This window comes from Furipterus horrens, unplaced genomic scaffold (assembly GCF_987537825.1).
Source record: "Furipterus horrens unplaced genomic scaffold, mFurHor1.1.pri manual_scaffold_4, whole genome shotgun sequence".
In the NCBI taxonomy this organism is placed as follows: Eukaryota; Metazoa; Chordata; class Mammalia; order Chiroptera; family Furipteridae; genus Furipterus; species Furipterus horrens.
In genome coordinates, this window is record NW_028327174.1 from 61,743,944 (window position 1) to 61,759,360 (window position 15,417).

A 15,417-nucleotide genomic window follows, 5' to 3' on the forward strand; every position below is an offset into this window, starting at 1 on the left:
GATTTTCCTCAGTCATTTTAGCGCAGAGACCTATAATTAGCTCTATTTTCTCCACCTGTAATACATGTTTAGGTTTACAATGATGTTGGGGAAATAGTGGATGATTACACGGTTAGAATTAGGGAGCCTACTTGGTCCTACTTTTGGATCCTTATATGAATGACTCGGGGTAGGAGGAGAAGAGGAATATTATCCATCTATCTACTCATTTTCAGTTCCTTTTACTTTTAATGGTATTAATAATTCAGTAACACTTATTGATCACCTATAGTTTGTCAGGTACTGTTATGAGTGCTTTACTTATATTAGTTCACTTAATCCTCACATTATGGAAACCCTGTGAGGTGGAACTGTCACTGTCCTTTTAGAGTTGAGGAAACTGGAAGGGTTAAGTAAATTGTCCAAGTTCATGAGCCAAGAAAAGTCAGCACTAGCCAGAGCTCACACTCTTTACTGCTGTGCCCATATGCAAGGAAAGACAGAAACATAAAAAATAATAATAATTAAAGGAGGACTATAAACCTTATCCCTTCACAGCTGAACACTCTCTCCAGGTCTGGCATGATGGGAATTTTTCTCCAGCATTTTAGAGTTAGTCTGAGCCCTGCACTTCCAGCTCTAAAAAACAGGAACTCTTATAAATATAAGGTGGTATTTAATGGGCCCCACCCAGAGGGATTAAATTCACTTGTGACTGTCCCTGGAGTTGTTGTTTTGTAATAATATTTTAAATACTCAGCAAGGGGCTCAGCTGCTTTCTTTTTTCATTCCTCTGTATGAAATTTCACCAAATGGGATGCATGTTCCACTTATAAGAGCCTCCCTAACTGACCTCTTCCTTTCCCTCATTACTCAATAACATAGAAATTCTTGCTTTTCTACTTTTATTCTTCCTACCCCTCACTGTATTTTTTTCTGGCAAATCCTACTATTTTAAGACAAAGTTCAAGGGTCACATCTTCTAGAAAGCTTTTCCTTAGATTGACTCTATTCCTGTCCCCATAAATTAATCTCTTCCTCCTATGTGACAGCCGCTTACCTACTTTTATTTTAGCACTTGTTGTACATTATTCTAGTACTTGTCCATAGACTGCAGTGTATGCTGCTAGTTCTCTGTGAGATAAGTACAAAAATTGAAGGTAAGCATTTAGAATTTTTATTTCTATATTTTCATTTTCTAGTTTTTAAAATTTATTTGACAAAAGTATTAGTCTATGAAGGATATATGTATGTATGTATGTATGTATGTATGTATTTTTGACCGTCCTAAGTTGTTCACTAGGTAAGAATTTTGCAAACATTCCTTATATTAGCGGTAACAGTGGAGCTGGAGACGATTGCGCCCTTTCCAAGCTGCACGGCGAGAACCACCGACAGCGTGGTAGAACTTGCAGCCCTTCCCAAGGCCATGACTCTTGCTGCCGACAGATGTCAGCCGTCACATCTCCCAGTGCTTGTGGACTAGTTTGGTGATCCACTGGGTGTCAGGATTCCTTCTGATAGCCTTATGGAATGGATCAGTGAGGATAATCTCAAAGAATTTGTACTTGGAATCGTCACCAACCCCATAGGAATTCAGGACTCTCAGAACCCCACAGTGACACCCAGCTCTCTCCTCGGCAACAGACTGAAGCTTCGGGCAGCCTTTTAGCTCGTTAACAGCATGATGGACAGGCTTGCCGTAGGTAGCACCCTTAGCAACAGGGCGTTTGCGGCCACCACAGGCGCACATGAATCTGGTATATGACGTACCCTTGCTTGGTCTTGTATCCCAGCCTGCGAGCTTTATCGGCCCCAATGGAGTGAGGGGCCACGGGGAGCAGAAGGACCTGGTGGCACTGCCAGCAGCGCATCCTGTGAAGGAAGCGCATCCCATCGGACTGCTTCTTCCCCCACAGTTCCTAGATGTGCTTGTAAGCGCCCATCTTGGCTTACCTGGTGGCTGCGGCCAGACGAAAAGGAAGAGCCTTTCTCCCACAATCCCTTTTGGGCTCCTAGTCTGTGGAAGATTTTAATCTTTAAAAGACTGGTCCTTCACCCTGGATAGTCTGAGAAGTACTTGTCATTTTCCTTCTTCCTGCCTCTTGTGTGAGGCAGTCAGCCCCTCAGGGCAATGTTCATCCTTCTGGGAACTGAATTTTTGTGCCCACACAAATGAATTGGGCATGCAGAACAATTAAACTGTAGTTCTCAAAAAACTGTTTTTCACACCAGTACCTGTCCCTTTTTAAAGATTCAGTTATGCTGTTCTACCCTCTATCATTGTACTTACACTGTAGTTGTCTCTTTGTGGTTCTTTTCCACTAAATCCTGAAGTGTGGTTAAGACCTTAATCAACCATAGTGCCTGCTGTGAAACGAGTATCCATTAAGTGTTGTTGATTTAATGACCAAACGAATGAATGAATTCTAGCTGTTTATTCTGCTTTGTTTTTAGTGACCTAACTTGATTCATCAATTCACAAGTTCCACAGATTCCTGATAATTTAACCCTATATTTTAAAACAATGTTTAAAACAGGTCCAGAAGAATTAATTTCTAATGTATAACTACTTATAAAGTCTATTGCAATTTAATATGTTATAAATAGAAACCACTAGTCTAAATTTAGATAATATTTACACATAAAAAATGAGAAAATGAGATTTGCATTCTTTTATATATAACTTGCACTAATAAAAGGTCTTTGTATCATGTTGCCACTGATTCACATGATTATAATCCTGCTGCTCAGACCTTCTCTCCTTTGAAGATTTAAATTTCAGTCTTTGTCCCTGAGTTGCTCCTCTTTTCAAAAATATGGTAGCTGAAGGAAACCCTGCTCTTCTGTCTAAAAACTATTCCCTATGATCCAGTCACTACTTTTTTTCTTTTACATGTGTTTCCTGTTCTGCATCTAATCTTCCTAGGAGAGTGCTAAGATTGTTTTTGGATGTTGCATTTTAGCTTTCCTGGTCACTGGGAAGTCCATACTTAGATTTTGTTTTAGTTTGCAGCATTTCATGTTCTTTTCCCTCTTATACATTTATAAGAAATAGCCATCATGAAATACTTGAGGTATTTGAAATATGAATAATGCATGAAGAGTCAAATAAAAGTATATCTACATTAACTTTAGTCAAAAGGAGAAATAGAAAAGTTGCATACATTTAAAAGACTTTATTTATTTATTTTGAGAGAGGGGAAGGGAAGAAGAAAGAGAAGGAAAGAAACACCAATGTGAGAGAGAAATATCAATCTGTTGCTTCTCTCATGCCCCCCAGTGGGGGACCTGGCCCGCAACCCAGGCATGTGCCCTGACTGGGAATCGAACTGGCAACTTTGGTTCATGAGACTACGCCCAGCCCACTGAACCACACCAGTCATGGCGCAAAGTCATGTACATTTAAAAATTAATCTTGAGATATTCCAAGCCAAGAGCTTATAAAGTAAGCAACATAAGAAGAATCAACCAGGTTGGGTATTTTTTATGGCCACTGTTCAGTTTCTTGCAGTGCAGATTAGTGTTTTTGAAAAAGAGGAGGTGGACAGGGTGGACTGCCATATGAAAAATTTACTTTCAGGGAACCAGGAAACAAAAATATAAATGGTATTCCTAATGCACTGCCAAATATTATAATCCAAAAAAAAAAAAAAAAATAAGAAGCATTTTCAGAGGAACCAAAATGATGGGGGTGTTCTGTTTGTATGGAATATTATGTGATACCAAAAAACTATGAGCATAGCACATTCATAAAGAAAGATGCTATGTGTGAGGGAAAAACAGCTAATAAAGCAGAGATGACAGAGAATAAAGGCAGCGATCCACATTTTGAAGATTTTACCAGGGGACACTGAGTGATCATAGCAACCATCTCCAAGGAGACCTGTGGAAATGTGAAAAATGCTGAGGTCACACAGGCACCCAGAGAAATCCCATATTGATTAACAACTTCTAGATGTATTTTCTCTCTTCACCTTGAATGCCTCCAGCCTTTTAAACAGCATTTATTAGAAGAAGAAAGGAAAACCAAATGTGATTTACCCTGAAGAGAAAAAGTAACTCTCAGAGCAGAAACTGCTCAAAACATTGTGAGCAGCCTTTCACTAAACTTTAAAAGAAAAAAACAAACAGCTATTCAGAAACTTGGATATTAATGAAGTGAGAAGTCCTGAGGATTAAATGCAAGCGTTGGTCATAGATGGTAGTGATGGTTATTGCTTTATTGAAAAAGATGCAAGTTTAAATTCTAGGGCTGGATGCAAAGCTTTCTCCCTAAAGCGTTCTCTTGTTAAGTCCTTCATTACCAGCCAGGCAGGGACACCACCTCTTGCTAATCCTCCCAACCCCCTGGTTCTGCAGGGGCGATGGTGAGAAAGGATGTGCTGTTCACCGGGAGCAATGGTTTCCTTAGTTCCTTCAGTCAGTGAACACTTCCCACTGGTCGGTAGCAGCCCAGCCAGCTTTATGTCAGACCCTGGGAAAGCAGATATCACCCATGGGGTCAAGATGCCAAAAGTTTAAAGGGGAGATGGACAAAATACAATAAAAACAAAACCAGTAATTACATGGTATAGGAAACCTGCTCAGGGTGTTCTGAGCATAGAGGAGCTAGAGGGACATGACAGGGAGACAGGTGACTCAGGATGAAACTCCAGGAGCAAGTAGTGGCTATGCTGAAAGCTGAGAAGGGGATGAGGTGCCCTGGATGCTGTAATAGTCTTGGCACATGAGACAAACCAGTAGACTAGATGAGAAGTAGTCAGAATATGGGATGTGACAAAAATTAAGTCTGCATTAGCTCCACGTAGTTAATTCTGGAGAAATAGCATTTGGAACTGGAGACAGAGGGGCTTGATCAAAACCAGGAGGCCAGGCCATTGGGAGCCACTGACTTTCTTACTTGGCACCATGTGCGATTTCTGTCCTGGTCACACCTTGCTCTGCAAGATCAGTTTGCATATAGAAATTACATGTTCGCTCTCAAGGTTCTCACTTAATGGGATTTAGTCAGATTGTAAACTTTATACCTATCCCATAGATTCTATGGCATAGAATAGTTATGCAGATTCACTTGGCAAATATGTGTAAAACACTTAGAATATACACTGCCTGATACATAGTAATCACTATATAAAGGTATGTTACTATTGTTATGAGTCATTATTATCGCTAATCTCAGGTTCCTCCAAGGTATTGGTACCCCTGGAGTGTCCTATGTGTCTGTAGCCTGCACAGAGCTGGGGCCGTTCTCCCAGAAGAAGCTGGTGCTCTCCAAGAGGGCCCGGTGTGTCTGGAGGGAGGCCTATCCTGGGTCCTTGGCTGTAGTCCAGAGGGAAAAAGTGGTGAGTTAACTGAAAAGTTGTCCTTATTGGGAGTGTGCTGGGAGCACCGGGAGCTCATGGCATTGCAGAGTTTGGTCCTTTTGAGATAGAGGTGTTGCTATAGTAATTTTCAGAAGGGACCCAAGGGTTTCACAGCAACAAAGGCCTTGGGGTTTGACTACTATAAAATAATGCATATTTTATTATGTGAAAGACAGTTTTTGCTTTTTGTGTGTTAGTTTTATTTTGAAAGGATGTATTATAGCTAATAGTGCAAGTCTATTCTCAAGAATTGCTAATTACTATTTGAATATTATCTTCAATCCAGAACCTGCTCAGTCCCAAAGTTGAAAACAGTTTACAATAAGCCTGCTTTCTAAAATTCTTGTACATATATACATACTGACTTATGAAGTAGTTGTGAAGAATTTGCATGATAATGTATCTACATTTTTTTTGTCATAGAGAAAACCTTCAATAAATAGCAGGTGCTATTTTTACTTTTCTTGATCTCTTAATCTGGTGACTAGAGCATATGCAAGATTATATTGTGCTATCCTCACTGGAAGCTTGGTGGTTACAAGGTTTCCCTAGCACACCTCTTTAGTCTGACCAAACTGCAGAAATAACTAGAGGATTCCAATTTGGTCTGTGGTTTAAAATTGGGTGTGGAGGAAATCAGTCATAGAAAAACTGCTTAAGGAATTCAAATTGTTCACAGTCACCAAGGAGGAAAAACATCCTTTATGAGGGAAATTATATTGTTATTGCATAATAATAATTTGTGCTGGGCAAATTATTTGTGCTAAAAATTTTTTTAGTCATCATAAGCACTCCGTTACCATGTTCTACAGTTGAGGAAACTGATACTCACTTAAGTAACTCACTCAAGATCAACCAGCTAAGAAGAGTGACTAGAACCTAGATTTGTCTGACTCCAGTGTCTGTGCACTAAACCTTTTATGCTGTATTGCATGCTTGTGCTATCTAGGCCATTTATTCATCCATTTGTTCATTTATTCCATAAATATTTATTGTGTGTGCCAGGTAGTCTTCTAGGTCCTGGGGATACTGTGGTGAACAGGAATGTCAAAGATTCCACAGTTATGGAGTTTACATTCTGGTTGGAGAGACTTAAAATAAACAAGGAAATGAATGTGTGTGTTATGTATGTATATGTACATATGTATCTTTGGGAAGAATGTGTGCTATGAAGAAAAATAAAGCCCTGAGAGGAGGTACTGTTGCTATTTTACATTGTCAGGGGCAAAGTAAAATGTCGCCAAAAATAGTATCTTTTTCCCTTATCTTGGTTCAGTGTTATTTCCTAATATTTAATATATACAGGCTAACATGTTTGTAAATAATGAATCTACCACCCAATCTAAGAACTACACATTGCCAGGTTTGTTTTGTCTTTCTGTGCTTTCTTTGTGCTATCTCATCTACCTGCCTCTAAAGTAACCACTTAAATTTTTTGTTAGCTCTCTTGTCTTTTATTAGAAAAAAAGTGTTTATCACCTATGACTATATCCATAAATACTATATTATTTAGTTTTGCTTGCTTGTTTTGCCCTATAAAAATAGTATTATTGTTCCACCTTTTGCTTGTAGTTGTAGTTCATTCATTTTAACAGCTGAATTATGGTCTCCTAGATAAATGTGCAAAACCAATCGATTCATCGTCTTATTGATGGCTTTTGGGATTTTTTCTGGCCTTTTGTTCTTTGAATAGTGCTGCTAACATTCCTGCGTGTGCCTCTCTTTAAAATTTTTCTATTTATGGATTTTTAGACAGGGACAAACATTGGTTTGTGTTCTACTTGTTGATACATTCATTGATTGCTTCCTATAGGTGCTCTGCCTGGAGATCGAACCCACAACCTTGCCATATCAGGTTGACGCTCTAACCATCTGAGCTACCCAGCCAGAGTCTTGTGTGTGCTTCCTGATGCACCTGTACATAAGTTTCTCCATGACATTCCCAGGAGTAGAATTGCTAGATCAGTGTTTGACTTCACATGATAACATCAGTTTGTTTTCCAAAGGGGTGGTACCAGTTTACATTGCCACCCAGAAGTGATTAAGAGTTCCAGCTGGCCCACTTGTTATTATGAGACTTCATAATTTTCGTTAGTCTAGTGAGTATAAGGTATAACATTGTATATGGTCTTCCACGGCATTTCCCCAGTAACTAATGAGATCGAGCCTCTGAGGAGATGATTTTGGGGCTGAAACCTGAATGAATTGAGGGAGCAAGGGTTGCAAAACTGGTGGCAGAATGTTCCAACAAAGTTTCAGAGGCAGGGACTCTCTTGCAGTATCCAAAGAGTAGCAAAAGAGCAGCTGTGATTAGAGAGAAGTGAGCCAGGGTGGATGAGGTTGGGAAGGAAGGCAGAGGGGCCATTGATAAGATGTCCCTGCTCATATTTCCAGTTTCATCTCAAGCTGTTCCCTCTGGGCATCTCTTAGCTCCTTGAAGGCACCTGTCCCTTTCCCTTCCTGGGCCTTTGCAGAGGCTATTCCTGGCATACTGCCTCTTCTGTCATACATAACAGCATCCTTCATATTTTAACTCAACTGATGCTTCCTTGGAGAAGCCATATGCATCCCCTCCCCCACAGCTTTTTCCCACCTTCTACAACTGGGTTAGGTTTCCTTGTTATATGTTCTTAAAGAATATTATTTCATGCTTTTCCTTCATAGCACTTATCACAGTATATATTTATATACAGTGAGACCTCGGTACTCATTGTCTTGGAGGTTACCTTTGCACTGGGCTGTGGGATTCAACTTCAGTGAGTCCCTGTTAGAACACAGATGGGCCCAGATGACCTGCAAGGTAACTGGAGACCAGCAGAGCATTGGATGGCCAACACTGCAGGACATCTGCACTGCGGAGGACTCACTAGAGGCACAGAGGGAAAGAACGTTGTCACCTTTCCTTTGTAAGACTCACCTACCTGTCTGAAATTATATATTGATCAATCCAAAATTAAAATGCCAATCCTATCACTAAACTCTTAATGTTTTGTAATCCTATACCATTCTTTTATCTGTGCCTATATGTATTTCCTAAAATGGGATCAAACCATTCCATTTTTTTGGGTAACAGTCTTCTTCTTTTATCCATGTTACTATATATGTAGTTTTCCATACTTACTACCTCATTCTGTAAAGACTTCTAAATATTTTTCATATTTTTAGAGCTAAATTTGTTTTAATTTAAAGGGTGATTAGGATAAGGAAACTGTTCTCTCAATATTTTTAACCAGTCTTACCAAAGAAATCTCATGTGATTTTATACTATGAAAAGAAAAATTTGAAATTATCACTACTTGGGTACATAATGAAGATAGTCTTTAATAGCCTCATTCTGTCTCTATTCAAAATTACTGACCTATAAATGCCCATTTTATTTTATTAAATTTTTTAAAGTATTTATTTATTTGATTATTTATTTAGAGAGAGGAGAAGGGAGGGAGAAAGAGAGGAAGAGAAACATTGTTGTGAGAGGGAAACATTGATTAGTTGCCTCTCACATGCACCCTAATGGGGGACAGAACCTGCAACCTGGGCATGTGCCCTGACTGGGAATCGAACTCGCAGCCTTTAGCTTTGTGGGACATTGCCCACCAACTGAGCCTTGCCAGCCAGGGCCCAAATGCCCATTTTAAAAATTCCATCATTGAATAATATAATCAAGATAATTTCCTCCCTTGATAGACTAAGACACTATAACAGTCTTCTTTGAGGTCCTTAGTTTTGTACAATAAGTATATAAGATACCTGTCAAAATTTGTTAATTTCAGGAGGAAGTCACGAGAAAAGTCTACAGTCTGTGCCATTGGCTTTTTTTTTTTTTTTAAGAGAAGAGAGGAGAAGGGAGGGGGAAAGAGAGGGAGAGAAACATTATTGTGCCAGAGAAACATTGATGGATCTGTTGCCTCTTGTGCACCCCCAACTGGGGGCCTGGCCAGCAACCCCGGCATGTGCTGTGACTGGGAATGGAACCTGCGACCCTTTGGTTTACAGGACACCTTCCAGTCCACTGAGCCGCACCAGCCAGGGCTGTACCACTAGCTCTTAAGGAATTTAATTAATTGGGAACTTGAACACTTGAACCTCATAAGACATTTATATAGTTTGATATGTGACAAAAAAAAATGTGACCTCTACCAAACCTTTTTATTGCCATGTTAATTGGACTTCTGAGGTTCCTCAGTTTATTACAGTATTCTGATTAAGCATGAGAGACAGTGGGTATCATTCTTCTTTTGGTCTGAGTTACAGATGCACTGGGGTTCTAAATTCCCCCACCCCAGCCTGGTGCTGCCTTTGATCAAGAGTTAAGCAGATCACAAACAAATTCTCTATTAACTTTTCATGGTTATGCTATGTTCCCTTATTCCACATTTTGATCAATCCTCTGAGTTAAGCAGTACATGAACTTTTTTTTTTCAAGAAGTTCCAGGATTTTAAAAAATGCAAGTAGTAACCAATTTATTGTATGACATTAAAAAGGAATATTTGTAGTCATTCTGATAACGAAAGTACAGGACTGAGCAAACTTATACACTTAATGAACTTGTTGCTCAAATGAGTGGGGACTACCTCACTTTATTTTTTGTCCTGTGCCACCTCTTACTGAGGATTGAAGTGGGAGCAGTTTGGGGAACTCCCAGAGGGAACATCTTGGATGTGATATGGTTGCTCTGTGGCTTGGTCCTTGAGAACCAACTTGTTTGAGGATGTGAAATTTATACAAAATATGAATCTCGAAGAGACTTCTGACCTTTAGGCACTGTCTTCCCAGTGCCTGGCATATAGTAGGAAGGTGATAAAGATTTGCCAATTGAATGATTGAAATAAGAATGAATGATTTAAAAACTTTTGTTTAAAAAATGAGATCACAACTTGAGCCAAGTCGTGCCATCTGGTTAAAGGCTGTTTATAGCTTTTAAGTGGTATCATTTTGGCATGGTACAGTAGGGGTGACTGTCACTGCACTTGATGTTAGCCATAATTATGTGTCCATAGTGCTTAAAGGAACAGATGATTTAAACTAAGTGTGATTTGTTGTCTGGATCTTGACTTAGTAGCAGAAGCTCTCTCAGAATGAGTGGCCTGCCTTCTGTAGACTAGGAAAAAAGACAGTCTGCTTTAGATGCATATCATACCAGCATTCATATTCGAGGTGAATCTACTCTTTATCATGAACTATTTGCTTCTAACATCAAGGACTTAGCCTCTCATCTAGGCAGTTGAATGCTAGGCCCTTTATATTTTTATTTCATGATCATTTGGGAAAATAAATGAGATTTATAGCCTCTTAATTTTGATGAGTTTCGGGTTAAATTAGAAGAAGAAAAGTTGCTAAAATTTTATACATTAAAAATCTTCATTGTTGACTTCCGGTCAAGATGGAGGCCTAGACTGACACGCTCTGTCTTTCTCCACAACTAAGAAGGACTACAACTACCACTAAACCAGAAATAACCAGAAGTTCCAGAAAATAAATGGAAGTCCAACGTATGAAGTTATAAAGAAGTGGTGCTCTTCCGAACAGGTAGGATGGGCGAAGCCAGGGCGGAGAGGTCAAGCTGTGCTGGCAGCAGCAGCAGCAGCGGCGATGGCAGCGGGACAGCAATAAGCACAGACACCCATATTTAAGGGGAGGCGAGAAACGCCTGGGGAGCACCCCTGACTGCAGACCAGACCCGTCAGCTTGCAGTTCCAACACTGGAGAAGGCAGACCCCCATTGCCTTGGACTGTGAGGCCTGGAGCGTGTGGGGATGGAGGAGGAGGCTCCCGGTCTCTCAGTGGAGAGTGAACGGCAGGAATCCATCTTGGACCCTCACCCCCACACAACATGCCACAGTGGTGAGAAGGGTTGCCTGGTTGTGATGAGTGCACGGGGCTCTTCCCCCTATAGTGTAGGAGGTGTGACAGCCCTGCCCAGGAAGCAAAGGTAAACACAAAACTGTCATGATGGCACAGATCATGATAGGGATCCTGGTGATGCAGCTGACAAGACAGAAAATATCTAATCTAATGACTCAGCAGATAGGAAATCTTTCTGAGGCTTAGTTTAGAGCTTTGGTTATAAAAATACTAATAGATCTAACAGAAAATCTTAAACAAAACAGGGAAGAAATGAAGGCTAGTCCTGCTGAAGTTAACAAAAACACATACAAAACTAGTGGTGAGGGAAAGAAAACCAGGAATCAAATCAACAAATCAGAACAGAGGGAAGGAACAGTCAGCCAGTGCAGAAAGAGGAAAGGAGAAGTGAGGGAAATGAGGAGAGGCTCAGAAACTTGTCAGACAGCTATAAGTGGGCCAACATCCTAATCATAGGGCTGCCAAAAGGTGAAGAAGAAGAACTAGAAATGGAAAAATTATGGGAAAAAATAATGAAGCAGAACTTCCCTGACTTGGGGAAGGAAATAGACTTACATGTCCAGGAAGCACAGAGAATTCGAAAAAAACTGGACCCAGGGAGAACCACACCAAGACACATTATAATCAAAATGTCAAAAATTAAGGATAAAGAGAGAATCTTAAAAGCAGCAAGAGAGAAGAAGAGAATTATGTACAAAGGGGTCCCAATAAGACTGTCAGCTGATTTCTCAAAAGAAGCTCTGCAGGCAAAGAAGGGACTGGCAAGAAATATTCAAGTAATGAAAAGCAAGACCCTTCAACCAAGATTACTCTATCCATTGAAGCTGTCATTCAGAATAGTAGGGCAGAGAAAGTGCTTCCAGGACCAAGTAAAACTGAAAGAGTTCATCAGATCCAAACCACTGTTAGATGAAATGTTAAAGGAACTTGTTTAGGAGAAAGAGGATAAAAACTATAAACATTAAAATGAAAACTATATCACAACAGCCAACAACAGAAGCTAGGGAACTGAAACAAAGACAAACTAAGTAGGCAATGAGAGTAGGAAAAGAATTATAGGTATGGGGAACATTATGGGGGGAGGTCATCAGGGAGGGGGAAGGGGAGAAAGGGAGGGAGATGGTACAGGAATTAAGAAACATAGTAGGAGGGAGTGGAGTAGACAGGAAGATGTTGAGAAGAACTATATGCACAACCAATGGGCATGGACTAAGGGGGGGAGACAAATGGAAGGAGGGAGGGTCACTGCGTGGAGGGGAACAAAGGGAAAAGAAATTGGGACAACTGTAACAGCATAATCAATAAAGCATATTTTAAAAAATCTTTATTGTTTAAATGATGCCTATTAGGAAGCTATCTCTGCAGTGTGGAAATTAAAATTTATAAGCGAGATCATCATATCAGTCTCAGTGTCCTAGAATTCAAATTACCTCAGAAAATGTCATAGCAAAGAAAAATTGGGGGAAGTACTAACATTGGCTGAGAATTTTTTTGCTCCTTAATTTTCACAGAAGTACTATTGTAACATCAGAGAAGGAAAACTCTGACTCCAAAAAACCTCCGCTGCCTTGCGGCATACCTCTTCAGGGGAAAGGCTAAGGGAGTAAACCCCGACAGAAAATCCGGAGCCGGAGTCCCTAAGGCGGTTTGACGTTGTAGTCAACACCGGCAACTCCTGCGGCGCACCTGAAGCCAAGCTGTATTGACTCCGTCTTTCCCTTGGACCCTTCAGCTGCGAAGAGAGGGGGGGTCTGCTGCATGGGCAACAGCAGACCCTCCATATCACCCTGCCCAGCCTCTGTAGCTTCAGCTTCACTGGAGAGGACACTCCAGCGTCATCGCAAGATGTCGATTCAACACAGGAGGAGACAGATACCGTGTCACTCCCGAGTCGGACTGCACAACCATTCTTGGCGGTGCAGATAGACTCTTGAGAAGCTACACCATCGTCTCTCGAGACGGACGGCTGCCGATACGATACGATACTATTGTAACATTTACTGAGAAATGTTTTTACTTAATTTTCAGTCACCAAAATATTAGAATCAAAAGTAGAAAATCTCACAAGGAAGAAAAGAAAATTGAGGGAAGTTAAGGGGAGAAGGAAAGGAGTTAAAATAATTTGAGTAGGAAATACTGAACCTGCTAATAATAAGATGGTTATTTGCGGGCAGAGATGAATCAGTTTGTACTAAGAAGGACCACGGTGTGGCTGAAGTTTCAAGAGGATTTTTCTTCTATTGTTTTCTCCAAATTTAATCTTTTTTCACATTTTAAAAATTAGTAGATAATGTGTATTTACAGTATTTTGATAATGTGCCATTGGTTTGTGAGTCTTCTTTACATCATCATTATGTAGACTTTTTTAATGTTCCCAAATCCTTCTAATCTAATTGCTTAACAAAAAGCAAATGTAGATTTTTGATATACATAGTAATAGCTAAGAGTTGTTAAACAGTTACTATGTATTGGGCACTGTACTATTTGATTTTATTCAGTCTTCTTAACATCCCTGTGGAAGATGTGAGTACAGTTATCATCCCAGTTTTCCCCTGAGGAAAGTGAGTCTCAGGTTGGGTTTCTTGGCCAAGGTCATCCAAGTTGAGTGGTCCAGCTGGGATTTAGATCAACATGTCCACCTACTGAGTCTGAACTCTGCCTTTTTTCTGGGTAAGGTTTTTATTTGTTTATTTGTTTGTTTATTTACAGAGTCTAAAGTGATCATGGTTTTTTCATATGATTTAAGTAAAAGAGTAGTCAATAATATTGACATGATTCCATTTGTCACATTGTGTATCAGTGACTCCAAAGCTGTCATCCAAAACTTAATTTTGTTTCTCAAGCATCTCTATCTGGCAATTTTTCCTCATTTCAAACTCATCTCAACACACCTCATCTTGCCACCTCAAATATATAGTAATGAAGGATTTAATGACTATATTCATACATATTTCATTTTTATACCTTTGCTAGTATTTTCTCCTGGAATTTTTGAATTGACTAGATTAGAATCTGCTCCTGTGGCTCAGGGGACTTTGGATGGCCATCTATTCCTAGTCTGGAGTTCTAGCATTTGCCCTGTGTAGGCAGCGGCCTAGCCCTTGCAATTCAAGACCCATAAGAGCAGACACTGCGTTGGCAGTTTATTGCTTTATGCCAGTGGTCCCTTGCTGGCCCAGAATGGTACTTGGTAAAATAATTGTTGACTGACTGATTGCCACTCTACGTGTTTGCTGACTGGCAGTCCAGCCAGTCAACAGTACAGCTATAGCGGTAGCGACAGCGTTCTCGTGTTCATGAGGGAAACTGCAAATTTCCATGTCTGACTCCACTCTCCCATAACTCAGCAGTGACCCAGCTCTTCGGCAGAATTCTCATTTCTGCCCTTCACGCTTTCCACTTTGTTCTTTAGTTCACAGTCTATCCTAAGTTCAGAATGAGCATTTCTGCTCTCTTCATCCATTTCTACAAGTCTAAAACCTTACTGTGCAGCAAGGTCCAAATAGAATATTATGTTTGTCATGAACTCATGCCCAGTCTACTCAGGTGATTGCTCTCTCTGTGTTCCCCAAATTCTGTAACATTGGGAACACCATAATCAGCTTTGTATTTCTTATCTTCGAGAATTAGGGAACCCTTGAGAACAACTGGGTTAAACATGATTAATCAGTTTAGTGATTTCCTTACTGTTCCTTTTTTCCAGGATTTCTCAGAGCCAGTGGTCATTTAATATACTAGAATTGATTGTGAATCTTCAAGTGAAGAGAATGAACTGTAGATAGATAGATAGATAGATAGATACATACATATATACATACATACAGATAGATACAGATATAGATATATAAATCGATAAGAGACAGTTGGGAGTATCCTATATATAGTGGGTTTTTTCCCCTTTGTTTTGTTTTCTCTGATGTCTAGCAGAACCAGAGTTTTCAAGTACCCACCCAGGATATGCTGCTATAGGACAAATAAATGTGGTAATGGTGGTGGTGTTGAGGTTTTCTTTTTCTTTTTCTTTTGGGGGTTGGTGGTGGTGGTCAAATAATGAATTGTTGTGAAATACCAAACTTCACCTTCTTCTGGATGAATGCACTGAAAATTGTAGCATGCTCTTCCTAAACGACAATCTGGGTACATGTTCTAATCAAAGAGTAAAATGGTACAACCACTTTGGAAAATAGTTTGACAGCTTTTTATAAATTA

General features: G+C 40.0%; 1 protein-coding gene and 1 pseudogene across 1 annotated transcript in view; one reads left to right on the forward strand and one right to left on the reverse strand.

The window, feature by feature from the left end:
* Positions 1 to 15,417, forward strand: part of SRGAP1 (SLIT-ROBO Rho GTPase activating protein 1) — a 276,096-nt gene that overhangs the window by 57,393 nt on the left and 203,286 nt on the right. The gene's annotated exons all lie outside the window — the stretch shown is intronic.
* LOC150012072 (large ribosomal subunit protein eL15 pseudogene) lies at positions 1,310 to 1,925 on the reverse strand (annotated as a pseudogene).